Source organism: Trachypithecus francoisi, unplaced genomic scaffold (genome assembly GCF_009764315.1).
Source record: "Trachypithecus francoisi isolate TF-2019V2 unplaced genomic scaffold, Tfra_2.0 Lachesis_group14, whole genome shotgun sequence".
NCBI lineage: Eukaryota > Metazoa > Chordata > Mammalia > Primates > Cercopithecidae > Trachypithecus > Trachypithecus francoisi.
The window spans coordinates 61,591,746-61,605,202 of NW_022681459.1; the positions used below are offsets into that span (position 1 = coordinate 61,591,746).

At 41.1% G+C, this 13,457-nt stretch overlaps 1 protein-coding gene across 5 annotated transcripts in view; it reads left to right on the plus strand.

Annotated features, from left to right (window-relative positions):
- The window catches only part of MRTFA (myocardin related transcription factor A), a 215,522-nt gene that overhangs the window by 146,526 nt on the left and 55,539 nt on the right, over positions 1-13,457 (plus strand). The window contains exon 1 of one of the 5 annotated variants that reach the window (XM_033233851.1): positions 13,055-13,073. The exons of the other annotated variants lie outside the window; for them this stretch is intronic. The gene's annotated coding sequence lies outside the window, so the exon portion shown is untranslated. Of the gene's footprint in view, positions 1-13,054; positions 13,074-13,457 lie in introns of those variants that run through there. 5 annotated transcript variants of the gene reach the window in all.

The window sequence follows — 13,457 nt, forward strand, 5'->3', positions numbered from 1 at the left end:
CCTTTGATCTCTCTGCATTGCCCACCCCCGACCCCCACCAAGAACAACTTGGGATGTGATTTAAATAAGGGTGGTTTGATATAAGATCATTTTACCTTGCAGAATAAATTATCTCATTGGAGGTGTGGTACCAGATTACTTGCAGTTCTTACTTTGCCCTAGAGGAAATCTGATGTAAAAGCCTCTAATGAAACATTTGTAATCTGTATTATAATTTTACAAATCACTTTTCATGTACATTGTGGTCTTTTAAGTTTCAAAGGGTTATATGGATTAGTTTTCAAAATGGTATTATTACAGTGATAAAATTGAGAAAAAAAGAGATAGTTACTTGATTAGGTAGCAACAGAGATAGCATAGGGACCTCTGTGTTCTGATTCTTTCTCTGATGTCCTTTGGTCTCCCCTTAGAGGTCATTTCTGTTTTTTTTTTTTCAAGACCGAGTCTCACTCTGTCGCCCAGGTTGGAGGGCAGTGGCATGATCTCGGCTCACTGCAACCTCTGCCTCCTGAGTTCAAGCTATTCTCCTGCCTCAACCTCCTGAGTAGCTGGGATTACAAGTGCCCGCCACCATGCCCAGCTATTTTTTTTGTATTTTTAGTAGAGGCAGGGTTTCACCATGTTGGCCAGGCTGACCTCGACCTCCTGACCTCAAATGATCCGCCTACCTTGGCCTCCCAAAGTGCTGGGATTACAGGCATGAGCCACTGCACCTGGCCAGAGGTCATTTCTGGAGGTGTATTGCATTTATTTGGAACTTATAGAATATTTCTAAAACCAACCCCACATTCAGTGCTGTGTAACCCTTTACCCAGAAGTCAGTTGAGTTGACAGTAAACCCTTTCTGGTTAAGGATAGGGCTAATTAAAAAATACATTGGGCCATTGCAATGCTTTTGTTTATATTAAAAACAAGCCGGCAGGCGCGGAGGCTCACTCCTGTAATTCCAGCACTTTGGAAGGCTGAGGCAGGCGGATCACAAGGTCAGGAGATCGAGACCATCCTGGCTAACACAGTGAAACCCCATCTCTACTAAAAATACAAAAAATTAGCCGGGCCAGGTGGCAGGCGCCTGTAGTCCCAGCTACCCGGGAGGCTGAGGCAGGAGAATGGTGTGAACCCGGGATGCGGAGCTTGCAGTGAGCGGAGATCTCTCCACCGCACTCCAGCCTGGGTGACAGAGCAGGACTCCGTCTCAAACAAACAAACAAAACAACAACAAAAAAAAAAACAAGCCACAGATATGTTTTTGGTGCAGTGTACACTATGCTTACCCATTCAGGCTGGTTTCACAAGTTGAAGGAAGAAAATTATCACGAAAAGGACAAGAGAAACTTACTGTTTAGGCTGGGCGCGGTGACTCACATTTGTACTCCCAGCACTTTGGGAGGCCGGGGTGGGTGGATCATTTGAGCCTAGGAGTTCAAGACTAGCCTGGGCAACAGGTGAAACCCTGTCTGTACAAAAAATTAGCCAGGTGTGGTGGTGCGTGCCTGTGGTCCCAGCTACTCGAGAAGCTGAGGCGTGAGGATCAATCACTTGAGCCCAGGAAGTCGAGGCTGTAGTGAGCCAAGATTGCACCACTGTTCTCCAGCCTGGGTGACAGAGCAAGATCCTATTTCAAAAACCAAAAAAGAGAAGAAACAATGTTTAGAAAGCTTAAGAACATTATATGTTAAGAAGCAGGAGAGGAAATAATTCCATTGGATGCTGTAGGACAGGGTAGGGCTCAAGAACCAGAAAGCAAGAGAGGTAATGAAACCAAGTTAGGGAACACAGAGACATTCTCTTCTCTTTCATATCTTTTAGGCTGTATCAAGACAGACTTATGGGCACATTCAATAAGTAGGGGCCCAGAGGAGTATTACTTTTGGGGAATGTTATCAGGAAATAGCTTGAAACTTTAATACCAACTGATCGTGAACATAAAATACTTTCAAGAACCCCCCGTTGTTTTTTCCTGAGACGGAGTCTCGCTCTGCCCGGGCTGGAGTGCAGTGGCGCGATCTCAGCTCACTGCAAGCTCCGCCTCCCGGGTTCACACTATTCTTCTGCCTCAGCCTCCCAAGTAGCTGGGACTAAAGGTGCCCGCCACCATGCCCGGCTGATTTTTTTGTATCTAGTACCTAGCACAGGACCTAACAAAATAGTATTATGTTGGTGCAAAAGTAATTGCAGCTTTTGCCATTAAAAAAATGACAAAAAACATCAATTACTTTTGCGCCAACCTATAGTTGTTTAGTAAATATTTGTTAGGTGAGTGAATAGAGAAGATCTCTCTCCACACCCTGATTCCCAATCCTTATATTGGTGGTGGTGCTGGAAAGTAACCCAGGTAGCAGAACTTGAGTAGCACCTGCTTCTGGAGACACCCTTCACCTGCTTTTAATCATGCATTCTAGCAACGAAGCTGGTGAGTGTTCAGAACAGCCTTCGGTTCTAATTGATAGGCCATGTGGTTTTACAATTTGGATGTCACTAAATGATTTTTGAGGCATATAGGATAAATAGAATGTAAAATACACCAATAAAATAGGTATGATTCACTGTTGCAAAGATGAATATTCTAATTATCTGCATGCTGAGCTTCACCTAAGGCTAGCACCCAACCTGTTCCTTCTCTGACCTTCCTGGTAAAACACATTCCCCAGTTTGAAGCTAGAAGTATTGGTGTCTGATGCTGAATTAAGTTGCATTTGCTTATTTTTTCTGGAACTGGTGCCTGAAAATTAGAGAAAAAATATACCAATTATTAGCAGGTCAAACTTTAGGAATTTATAGGAGGCTATGAACTTAGAGTAAGGAAATACTATCCGAAACTACTTTTCACAGTTAATATTGGCTGGGTACAGTGGCTCACACCTGTAATCCCAGCACTTTGGGAGGCTGAGGTGGGAGGATTGCTTGAGCCCAGGAATTCGAGACCAGTCTGGGCAACAGTGAGACCTTGTCTCTACAAATAAAAAATTTAAAAATTAGCTGGGTGTGGTAGTACAAGTCTATAATCCCAGCTACTCTGGAGGCTGAGGTGGGAGGATTGTTTGAGCCTGGTGGGTCAAGGCTGTGGTGAGCCATGATCATACCACTGCACTTCAGCCTGGACAACAGAGTGAGAACCTGTCTCAAAAAAAAAAAAAAACAACCAGTTTATATTTATTAGTAAATGTACTAGACTGTATATAAACGAGAACTTAGAAGATACACAGCGTCATATCACATGCATTAAATTTAGATAGAAAACTCACAGAAGCACATCTAGAGATACCAGATTTTATCTCTTTATTGGGTTGTTGTTTAGCCATTCTCTACCCCTTGACAAACCTTTAGTGGTAGTCTACAAATACATTTTATGGAAGAAGTATGTTGGAAAATGAAATTTCTCTCCTGTTGTAAACTTTTGAACAAATAATAATTTTTAACTAGCCAGAGCTTGGGGGTCCATTTTCACTGCTTTTTGTCCTCTGCTCCAGTAAGCTACGTGTAAATTTGTTGTGGTCTCTGTTGCCCTTGTCCTGCAGGTCCTAGGAGGCCGGTAGCTAAGATGCCAGGACACCATGGAAGCTGGGAAAAGTGTTGATAATTTGTGACAGTGGATATCTCTGGTCTGTATCCTGTTCTGTAGATGTCTGAGTTAATGCTAAACTTCGTGAGATGGGACCTGACACCTCCTAGAAGTGTTCACATATGATTATTTATTAAATTATTCGTTTGGTGAAAAGGAATTTGAGAAAAAAAGAAAAATTATTTGTTATTCTTAAGTTTTTCAATGTGAAAAATATTAAAAATGATCGTGGAAATAATAACATGTTTATTGTCAAAAAATTTTAACTTAAAAACTGAATGGTTGTTCAAAACACAGCAAAAGATGATGTGCCTTAAAACAGTATCAGAGGAAAGGCTACTTACTGGTTATTAGGTGAATTAAACCTGCTTTGCACTATTTACTTGCCATGATCTATCATTGGCATCACAAACATGGGTGGAACATATTTAATTTCTCCATATGAAGTAAACTTAAATTAGGCCAAAGTAGTATTACATAGGGTAGCTCTTGACATGGCATTGCATTAGAATTATCTGCTAAGCTTCTTAAAGAGATGAGGTCTAGGCCCCATTCCAGACCAATTAAAAACCTTCCCAGATTATTTCATTGTGAAGGGTAAGGGTTGAGAATCACTGGAATGAGAGAAGGATTACAAGGATAAGGATACAGAATATTTGGTTCCAGTCTGGCTTCATTTCCTAGTATTTTGTTGAGGAATTTTGTGTCTGTATTAATAAGGCATATTCATCTGTAGTTTTGTTTTGATGTCTTTCTCTGGCTTTGGAATCAGAGAATAATACTAGCTTCATAAAATGAGTTGGGGAAGTGTTTTCTCCTCTGTTTCCTGGAAGAGTTTGTGAATGTTTGGTATTAATTATTTTTATTTTTTAATTTATTTTTTTGAGACAGGGTTTTGCTCTGGCACCCAGGCTGGAGTGCAGTGATGTGGTCTTAGCTCACTACAGCCTCGACCTCCCAGGTTCAGGCAATCTTCCTGTCTCAGCCTCCTGAGTAGTTTGGACAACAGGCACTTGCCACCATGCCTGGCTCATTTTTGTAGAGACAGTTTTGCCATGTTGCCCAGGCTAGTCTCAAACTCCTGAGCTCAAGCAGTCCACCTACCTGGGCCTCCCAAAGTGCTGGGATTACAAGCATGAGCCACCATGCCCAGCCAGTATTAATTCTTAAGTATTTGGAGAAATATATCAGCGAAGCCTTCTGGACCTGGGCATTTCTTTGTGGGAAGATTACTATTTCAATCTCTTTACTTGTTACACATCTATTCGGATGTTCTATTTCTTTCTTGAGTCAGTTTCAGTAATTTATGCCTTCCTAGGAATTTGACCATTGCATTTCTTTTTCTTTTTCTTTTTTTGAGATGGAGTCTTGCTCTGTCGCTCATGCTGGAGTGCAGTGGCATGATCTCAGCTCACTGCAACCTCCACCTCCCAGGTTCAAGTGATTCTCCTGCCTCAGCCTCCCAAGTAGCTGGGATTACAGGCTTGGGCCACCACATCTGGCTAATTCTTGTTTTTTTTTTGTTTTTGTTTTTTTTTGTTTTTTAATAGAAACGGGGCTTTGTCATGTTGGCCAGGCTGGTCTTGAACTCCTGACCTCAGGTGATCCACCTGCCTTTGCTTCCCAAAGTGCTGGGATCATAGGCATGAGCTACCACACCCGGCCTCCTTTTGTGTTTCTGATTTTTGTATGTATTTTCTGTTTTTTTCTTGGTAGTTAGGTAAAGATTTATCAATTTTGTTGTTCTTTCCAAACAACAGACTTTTATGCCTATTGATTTTCTCTGTTGTTTTTCTGTTTTTTGTTGTTTGTTTGTTGTTTTTTGTTTTTGAGACGGAGTCGCGCTCTTTCGCCCAGGCTGGAGTGCAGTGGCGCGATCTCAGCTCACTGCAACCTCCGCCTCCTGGGTTCAAGTGATTCTCCTGCCTCAGCCTCCCGAGTAGCTAGGACTACAGGCGCCTGCTGCCACACCCATCTAATTTTTGTATTTTTAGTAGAGACGGGGTTTCACCATATTGGCCAGGCTGTTCTCAAACTCCTGACCTCAGGTGATCTGCCAGCCTTGGCATCCCAAAGTGCTGGGATTACAGGCGTGAGCTACTGCACCTGGACTATTTTTCTGTTTTCTGTGTCATTGCTTACCACTTTAATTTCCTTTCTTCTACTTACCATGGTTTAGTTTGCGCTTTTTCTAGTTTCCTTTTTAAAAATTAACTGAATTTTATATTCATCTAGTTTCTTAAGGTAAAGGCTTACGGCATGTATTCCAGATCTTTCTGCTTTTCCAATGTAGGCTGTGAATTTTCTAATATAAACCTATGAATTTCCCTCTAAGCACTGTTTGGCTATATTCCAGAAATTTTGATAAATTGTTTAGTTCAAAGTACTTTCTAATTTCTCTCGTTCTCTTTTGACCCATTGGTTATGAATTTCCCAAATTTTTTTCTGCTGTTTATTATTTTTCTTTCTCTCTCTCTATATATATACACATACACATATATATGTGTTGTGTGTGTATATATATATGTGTGTGTGTGTGTGTATAGATATATATATATATTTTTTGAGATGGAGTCTTGCTGTGTCACCCAGGCTGGAATGCAGTAGCACAATTTTGGCTCACTGCAGCCTCCACCTCCTGGGTTCAAGCGATTCTCCTTCCTCAGCCTCCTGAGTAGCTGGGATTATAGGCACCCACTATCATGCTCTGCTAATTTGTGTATTTTTAGTGGGGATGGGGTTTTACCATGTTGTCCAGGCTGTTCTTGAATTCCTGACCTCAGGTGATCCACCTGTCTTGGTCTCCCAAAGTGCTGGGATTACAGGCGTGAGCCACCATGCCCAGCCATATATTTTTTATATACATAATATTTATAGAGATGGGGGTCTTGCTATTTTTGCTACCAGGTTGGTCTCTGACTCCTGACCTCAAGTGATTTTCCTATTTCAGCCTCCCAAAGTCCTGGGGTTATAGGTGTGAGCCACCATACCTGGCCTGTTTTTGATTTCTAATTTAATTCCATGTGGTCAAAGAATGATTTTAATCCTTTAAAATGGACTGAAACTTGTTTTATTGTTTGGTGTATGTTCTGACCTGGGGAGTGTTCCATGTGTGCTTGAAAAAAGTGTATATTCTGCCATTGTTAGATGGAGTGTTCTATATGTTTGTTAATTCTATTTGGTTGATGGTGTAGTTCAAGTCCTATGTATCTGTATTAGTCTGTTTTGGGTTGCTACAAAGGGATACTTGAGGCTGGTTAATTTATAAAGAAAAGAGGTTTATTTGGCTTATGGTTTTGCAGGCTGTACAAGCATGGCACCAGCAGCTGCTCAGCTTCTAGAGAGGCCTCAGGAAGCTATTACTCATGATGGAAGGCAAAGGGGGAGCAGGAGTGTCACATGGCGGGAGAGGGAGCTAGAGAGATCCCATGCTCTTTTAAACAAGTTTCATGCATGCGCATGAACTAAAAGAGTGAGAACTCATTACTTGCAGGGAGGGCACCAGGCCACTCCCAGCGGATCTGCTGCCGTGACCCAGACTCCTCCTACTAGGCCCTGCCTCCAACACTGGGGATCATATCTCAGCATGTTTGGAGGGGGCATACATTTGAACTGTTTCAGTATCCTTACTAATTTCTACCTAGTTGTTCTATTGTTGAGAGTGAGGTAGATTGTGATTTTTAGAGGAGATAAACTCAAATACTCCTAATTCAAAATTAGTTAAATAAGCACCATGCAATTTATTAAAATGTAGAAATGCTCTAGTATTAGTTGTACCTTACAAATGCCAGAAATGACATCTATTAATTTAGTTTCTAGTATGTTGGGGCTATTTTAATATTTTTAGTGTGAAGGTCATTGTTAATTCTCATGAAAACTGATGCTTTCAAACTTGGCTCCAACCAGAGCAGTCTTTCAGTCGATTGTTTCTGGGTAGCAATTTTCCCCTGAAGTATGACAGCCTCCAGAGTTGGAAGCCAAATATCTGAGTGGGGTAAGAGAAAAGATTTTTGAGAAGGCTTGTCTGCTTTTTGCTCTCCTCAAGCATATAAATCTCATTAATTTTCAAATGCAGCACTGTTTTGGATGGCTTATAATTTCTAGTCCAGGAGCATTTCCCTTACTCATCAACAAGTTTGTTTTGGAGCCTTTTCTAACATAAACATTCTGAAAAGCGGTGGCCAAGTTTATTGCCATTTGATTAGAAGTTTCATGAGAAAAAGACTTGTCAGTATTCCTGAGTTACGGCCCAGTTAATGAAATGTCCCTACAGTATGAGAATCTTCCTTGAGAAGACTTAATGTGGAGGGAGGGGTCTTGTTTTTTTGCTGTCCTGTCCTTCTCATACTAACCCCACCTTCCTATTCTTTTCTTTTTTTTTTTTTTTTTTTTTTTTTGAGGCGGAGTCTAGCTCTGTCGCCCGTACTGGAGTGCAGTGGCCGGATCTCAGCTCACTGCAAGCTCCGCCTCCCGGGTTCACGCCATTCTCCTGCCTCAGCCTCCCGAGTAGCTGGGACTACAGGCGCCCGCCACCTCGCCCGGCTAGTTTTTGTATTTTTAGTAGAGACGGGGTTTCACTGTGTTAGCCAGATGGTCTCGATCTCCTGACCTCGTGATCCGCCCGTCTCGGCCTCCCAAAGTGCTGGGATTACAGGCTTGAGCCACCGCGCCCGGCCTTTTTTTTTTTTTTGAGACGGAGTCTGGCTCTATCGCCCAGGCTGGAGTGCGGTGGCCGGATCTCAGCTCACTGCAAGCTCCGCCTCCCGGGTTTACGCCATTCTCCTGCCTCCGCCTCCCAAGTAGCTGGGACTACAGGCGCCCGCCTCGTCGCCCGGCTAGTTTTTGTATTCTTTAGTAGAGACGGGGTTCACCGTATTAGCCAGGGTGGTCTCAATCTCCTGACCCTGTGATCCGCCCGTCTCGGCCTCCCAAAGTGCTGGGATTACAGGCTTGAGCCACCGCGCCGGGCCCCTATTCTTTTCTACGTTCTCGTAATTTATATGTTATCTTCTGATTGTAGAAGCCTTGGTGGAATCAATACATGTATAAGGTAGGAACAGCTACCAACTGCATGTTTCCTTTCCAGTGAAATCCGGGACAAATGACCAGTGGAAGAGCTGGGCATGAGAACCCCACTTCTTATTCCTTTCTTGTTCCAGTCCTGATTGACCCAACTGTTTGATGTGTTCATTTCTTGGGTATTACCCCTTGAATCCTATCAACATGCTTCCATGGTCTTACACGGCAGAGATATGTTAAGGTCACTCCTTGGATTTCTTTCACCCCTAAAGTAGCTATTCAAATAGCAATTGATGCCTTTGTTTGAGGCAGGTAAAAAACTTGATTATTTCCATGGAGAGTGGAGAACTTAGGGTTTTTCATTTTATGATTGTGTTTCTTTTCTTTTTATTCCATTATTTTTAGCCGGCAACTCAGTTGATTCACCACCCATCAGCTCTGAAGACATCCATTCATCTATATATAGGTTGTTTACACAGACTCATTTAGAAACATGATATATTAGATTTGTGGAAATCAGTAACACTAAAGGATTGAAGACTTATGCTTGTATACAAATAAATATTTTTGTTTAGTTTTTACTGGCTTGGGGAATGATGAGCAGATCTAAGTAGTGATATACAATGACAGAGAGAGATGTCAAAATTCCTACTCTCCTAAATCTCCATAGGCTTGTACGGTCTGTGAAAATCATCATTTGTTTCAGATATTTCTTGTTGAGGGTGGATGTGCATTAAATTTATGGCCTCTGAAATTTATTCCTGATTTTGGTAACTTTGGCAGTGAACACAGAACATATGGCTCTGCGGTATTTACTGAAAGGGGGTTATTAAATAATTGCTTCTAAAATGAATAATCCTAAGGTCTGGAAATGTAAAGTCATTTTATTTATTTATAATGCTTAGAATTAAGAGGAATTAATAGACCAAGGAAACAGAAACTTCATATAAACAGCTATTTCTTTGTAGTTGAAAGTCTCCGACGATGGATCATTTTAAGTTTACACAGATAAACATAAAGCAGATAAATTATAAAACAAAATGAATTATAGGTTGACTGCCATAATTCTGAGTTTACTGCTTCAGTCTTTTTTCCCCTTCTTTGTAACCACTGAAGGTTATGCAGTGCATAAAACAACACATATCTAAATCAGGTTATTGCAGTACCCAAGATAAATCTGTTATTTGAGTGGGGAACTTTTGTCAGATGTCAGATAAACACAGAGTTCAAAGTTAACTCCTAGGAAGGACAAGATGGAATTTTCAGATAACTGAACTTTAATTTCATTTAGTTTTAGAGGTGGAAAAGATTTTTTATATAAGCTTTCCTCTTTGTACTAGAGCTGTATATGTGTGTTTAAATATATATACATGCATAATATATACACGTGTGTGTATATATGTGTATGTATATTTAAGTTGAATATGCCTTTACTGTAGTCTCCACAGAAAACTTGAATCATAAATTTATTAAATGTGTTAGCTTTAATAAATTTAAAATTTTGCATTCATGAAGCAAGAAGTTTTTCAATCAAGAAGTTTATATAATATCCCTATAGCCCTATTACTTAAGAAGGCTAGTGGTTAATATTTCAAAATTATTCTTGGATAGCCATTGCTTATGTTAGTTATTGTTTCTTTGAAGTATTCAGACTTACTGAATTGCATTGTTCCCTTATTCTGTGAAATAAAATTAATTTGTTACATTTAATCATTTTCTAATAGCCCATTTTACACTGGGCTTTAGAAACACTCTAAAAGATGACAATTATTTGCCCTTTTATGCCTCTTACATTTTATCCTGCTTGGCTCTCTTTTCTTTCCAACAGAGGCACGTTGCATATGATCAGGTGCCTCTACTCTAGAGTCATGGAAATGTGGGTATGAATCCCAATTCCAGCACCTTTGAGCTGTGTGACAAAAAGCAAACTTTTAAATATCTGATTCTTAGTTTCCTCATCTGTAAAATTGAGGTAATAACTGTAGTATCCTCACAGGGCTTTTTTAAAGGATTAAATAAGTTAAAAGCATGACGGTCACTTAACACAGGGCCTGACACATAGTAGCACACTCAATTATTATTTGTGTTTTATTAATGCAATTATTGTTGCTGATCTATGGTTATAATTTTTTTTCTGAAATCAACTTCCTAGCGTAAATTTGTTTTACTGAAGTTGATCACCTGAATTCCTTTGACCCTGTTGAACCATCCATTTTACTTAGCCCCTTTGTCTGTCTCACCAGAGAATTAAACCCAGGTGATCACACTCCACTCCTATTGTCACAGTAGAGCAGGCTTTCAGAAGATCCTAGAGAGGCAAAGTAAGGCCCAGGTTTTGGAATCAGAATCCCTGTCTCCATATCCTGTTCTACCTCTCATTAGTGGGATAACCTTAGGTGTATTACTTAAACCTGCTGGGCCTCATGTTGCTTCTCTGTAAAATAGGATTAGTAATACCTATCTTGGCCCGGCACAGTGGCTCGCACCTGTAATCTCAGCACTTTGGGAGGCTGAGATGGACAGATCACTTGAGCCCAGGAGTTCAAGACCAGCCTGGGCAACATGGTGAAACCCCGTATCTACCAAAAAAAAATTTAAAAATTAGCCGGGCGTGGTGGCACACACCTATAGTTCCAGCTGCTCCAGAGGCTGAGGTGGGAGGATCCCTTGAACCAGGGATATCAAGGCCTTGGTGAGCTGAGATTGCGCCACTGCACTCCAGCCTGAGTGACAGAGTGAGACCTTGTCTCAAAAAAACAAAACACCAAAATATATCTTCATATGGTTGTTACGAAGATTAAATAAGTTAAAATATAAAAGAATGTAAAACAGTGTCTGGCAGAGAGTACTTGCATCATAAATGTCAGCTATTATTGTAACTCCTGCTGTTTTTATCTATTTAGTTCTCCAAGGCTTTGTTCTTAACAGTGTTAATTTGTAAAATAATAGCCTCTTGGTTCAGTTTCTCAGACTGTTTGTAACATCCTTTTGAGATCCAGTTCAGTACAAGAAATAATTATTGAATGCCTACTATGTATTAAGTGTAGTGAGGGACATATATCAGTAAGGCATATTCTCTTCTCTCCAGGAACTTATAAACTGGTAGCAGAGGTAAGATATTGAAGGGCTACTATTACACAAGGCAAAATATTATACTTTTTCTTAACACATAAAAGGTAGCTCACAGGAGGCCTAGAGTAACTCTGAATGCTGTGGAGTGAGTCAGAAAGTTCAGATGAACAGGGTAGGGATTTCCAGGTGAAGTGAATAAAAGAGGCAGGAAAAAACTCATGGTACTTGAGGAAGAGTAACTGGCCAGCCTTGATTAAGATGACTTAAAATGGGAGAGAGACAATACAGGCAAGGACACAGCCAGGGAGCTACGACTGCAGCATGGGAAAACATGGCAGGGTAAAATTGATAAGAGAGGAGTGTGAGTGTGAGGAGGTAGAGTTGAGGTTGGCTTAGACATTAAAAAAAATACTGGGAAAAATAGTGATATCATTAAAGAAGTAAGAAGGATGGGAAATGGATTGGGTTTTTGGGAGGAAAACAAGTTTGGCTTTGGATCTACTGAATTTGAGATGTAGGCAGGAGCATGGTTATGGTTCTGCCATTCTTGGATGCCTCCCTAAAAACTGCTCTGTGGATAGAAAAGGCAGATATTAAGATGATTCCCAGTAGATTCTGGTTCCTCTCAGATGTGACTTGGAAGGCCCCTACACTTGAAGACTTAATTATGTAAGGAGACTTTCCTTGGCCCGTGGGATCCTCCTAACCCTCCTTCTCCGAACATTTTCTTTTTTTTGTTTTCTTTTTTGACATGGAGTCTTGCTCTGTCACCCAGGCTGGAGTGAAGTGGTATGATCTCAGCTCACTGCAACCACTGCAGTTTCTCGTTTAGTCTCTGAATGACAGCTGTGCCGTCGTCATTCTGCCTAGTTTGTAGTTGTAACACCCTTTAGGTTTAACTGGCTTTTGAAAGAAAGATAGTTGATATTTTTTTTTTTCCTGAGACAACGTCTCACTCTTGCCCAGGCTGGAGTGAGAGAGAATAGCGTGATCTCGGCTCACTGCAACCCCCGCCTCCCAGGTTCAAGCAGTTCTCCTGCCTCAGCCCCCTGAGTAGCTGGGATTACAGGTGCGTGCCACCACACCTGGCTAATTTTTGTATTTTTAGTATAGATGGGGGTTTCACCGTCTTGGCCAGTTTGGTCTCGAACTCCTGACCTTGTGATCTGCCCGCCTTGGCCTTCCAAAGTGCTGGGATTATAGGCGTGAGCCATCGCGCCTGGCCGATAGTTGATTTCTAACTTTAAAAAACTCTCTATTAAGTTGTTTCATTAAGCAGTATTGCCAGAGTGAAAATAAGAGAAACACCCATCAGTCTCCCCTAGCCCGGATGTGCTTTGAGTCATCTAGCTTGATTGTTTCACCTCAACAGAAAAGGCTGTAAGTGAAGAGAAAGAAGAAAAACAGAGGCATATTAATGGTAAAATATTTTGTAGGCTAGAAAAAGGCATTGCTTGGTGAAATGGCTATAATTTTTAGATACAAAAGAAAAAGTTTACGAATAGTACTTCCTGATATATGTGAGTAGTACTTTCATTCACTATACTTATGGTGGTAAACATTTGTTAAGCGTAGAACCTCTGAAGAGCTTTTTCTGCTGGGTGATGGTCGTCGTTATGATATTTGAGTTTGGAATAGGTGTTTTTTAGTTTTAGGAGGAGGAGTCAGTGTTGTGGAGGTTTTGAGCAAAAGGCAAGACTGGTGCTTTGTGGATTGTTATCGCCCTGCAAGACCCTTCGCAACTTCCTCTCACCGCCCACAGCAGAATACGGAAACTCTGCTGTATCAGGCCACTTCTGCAATT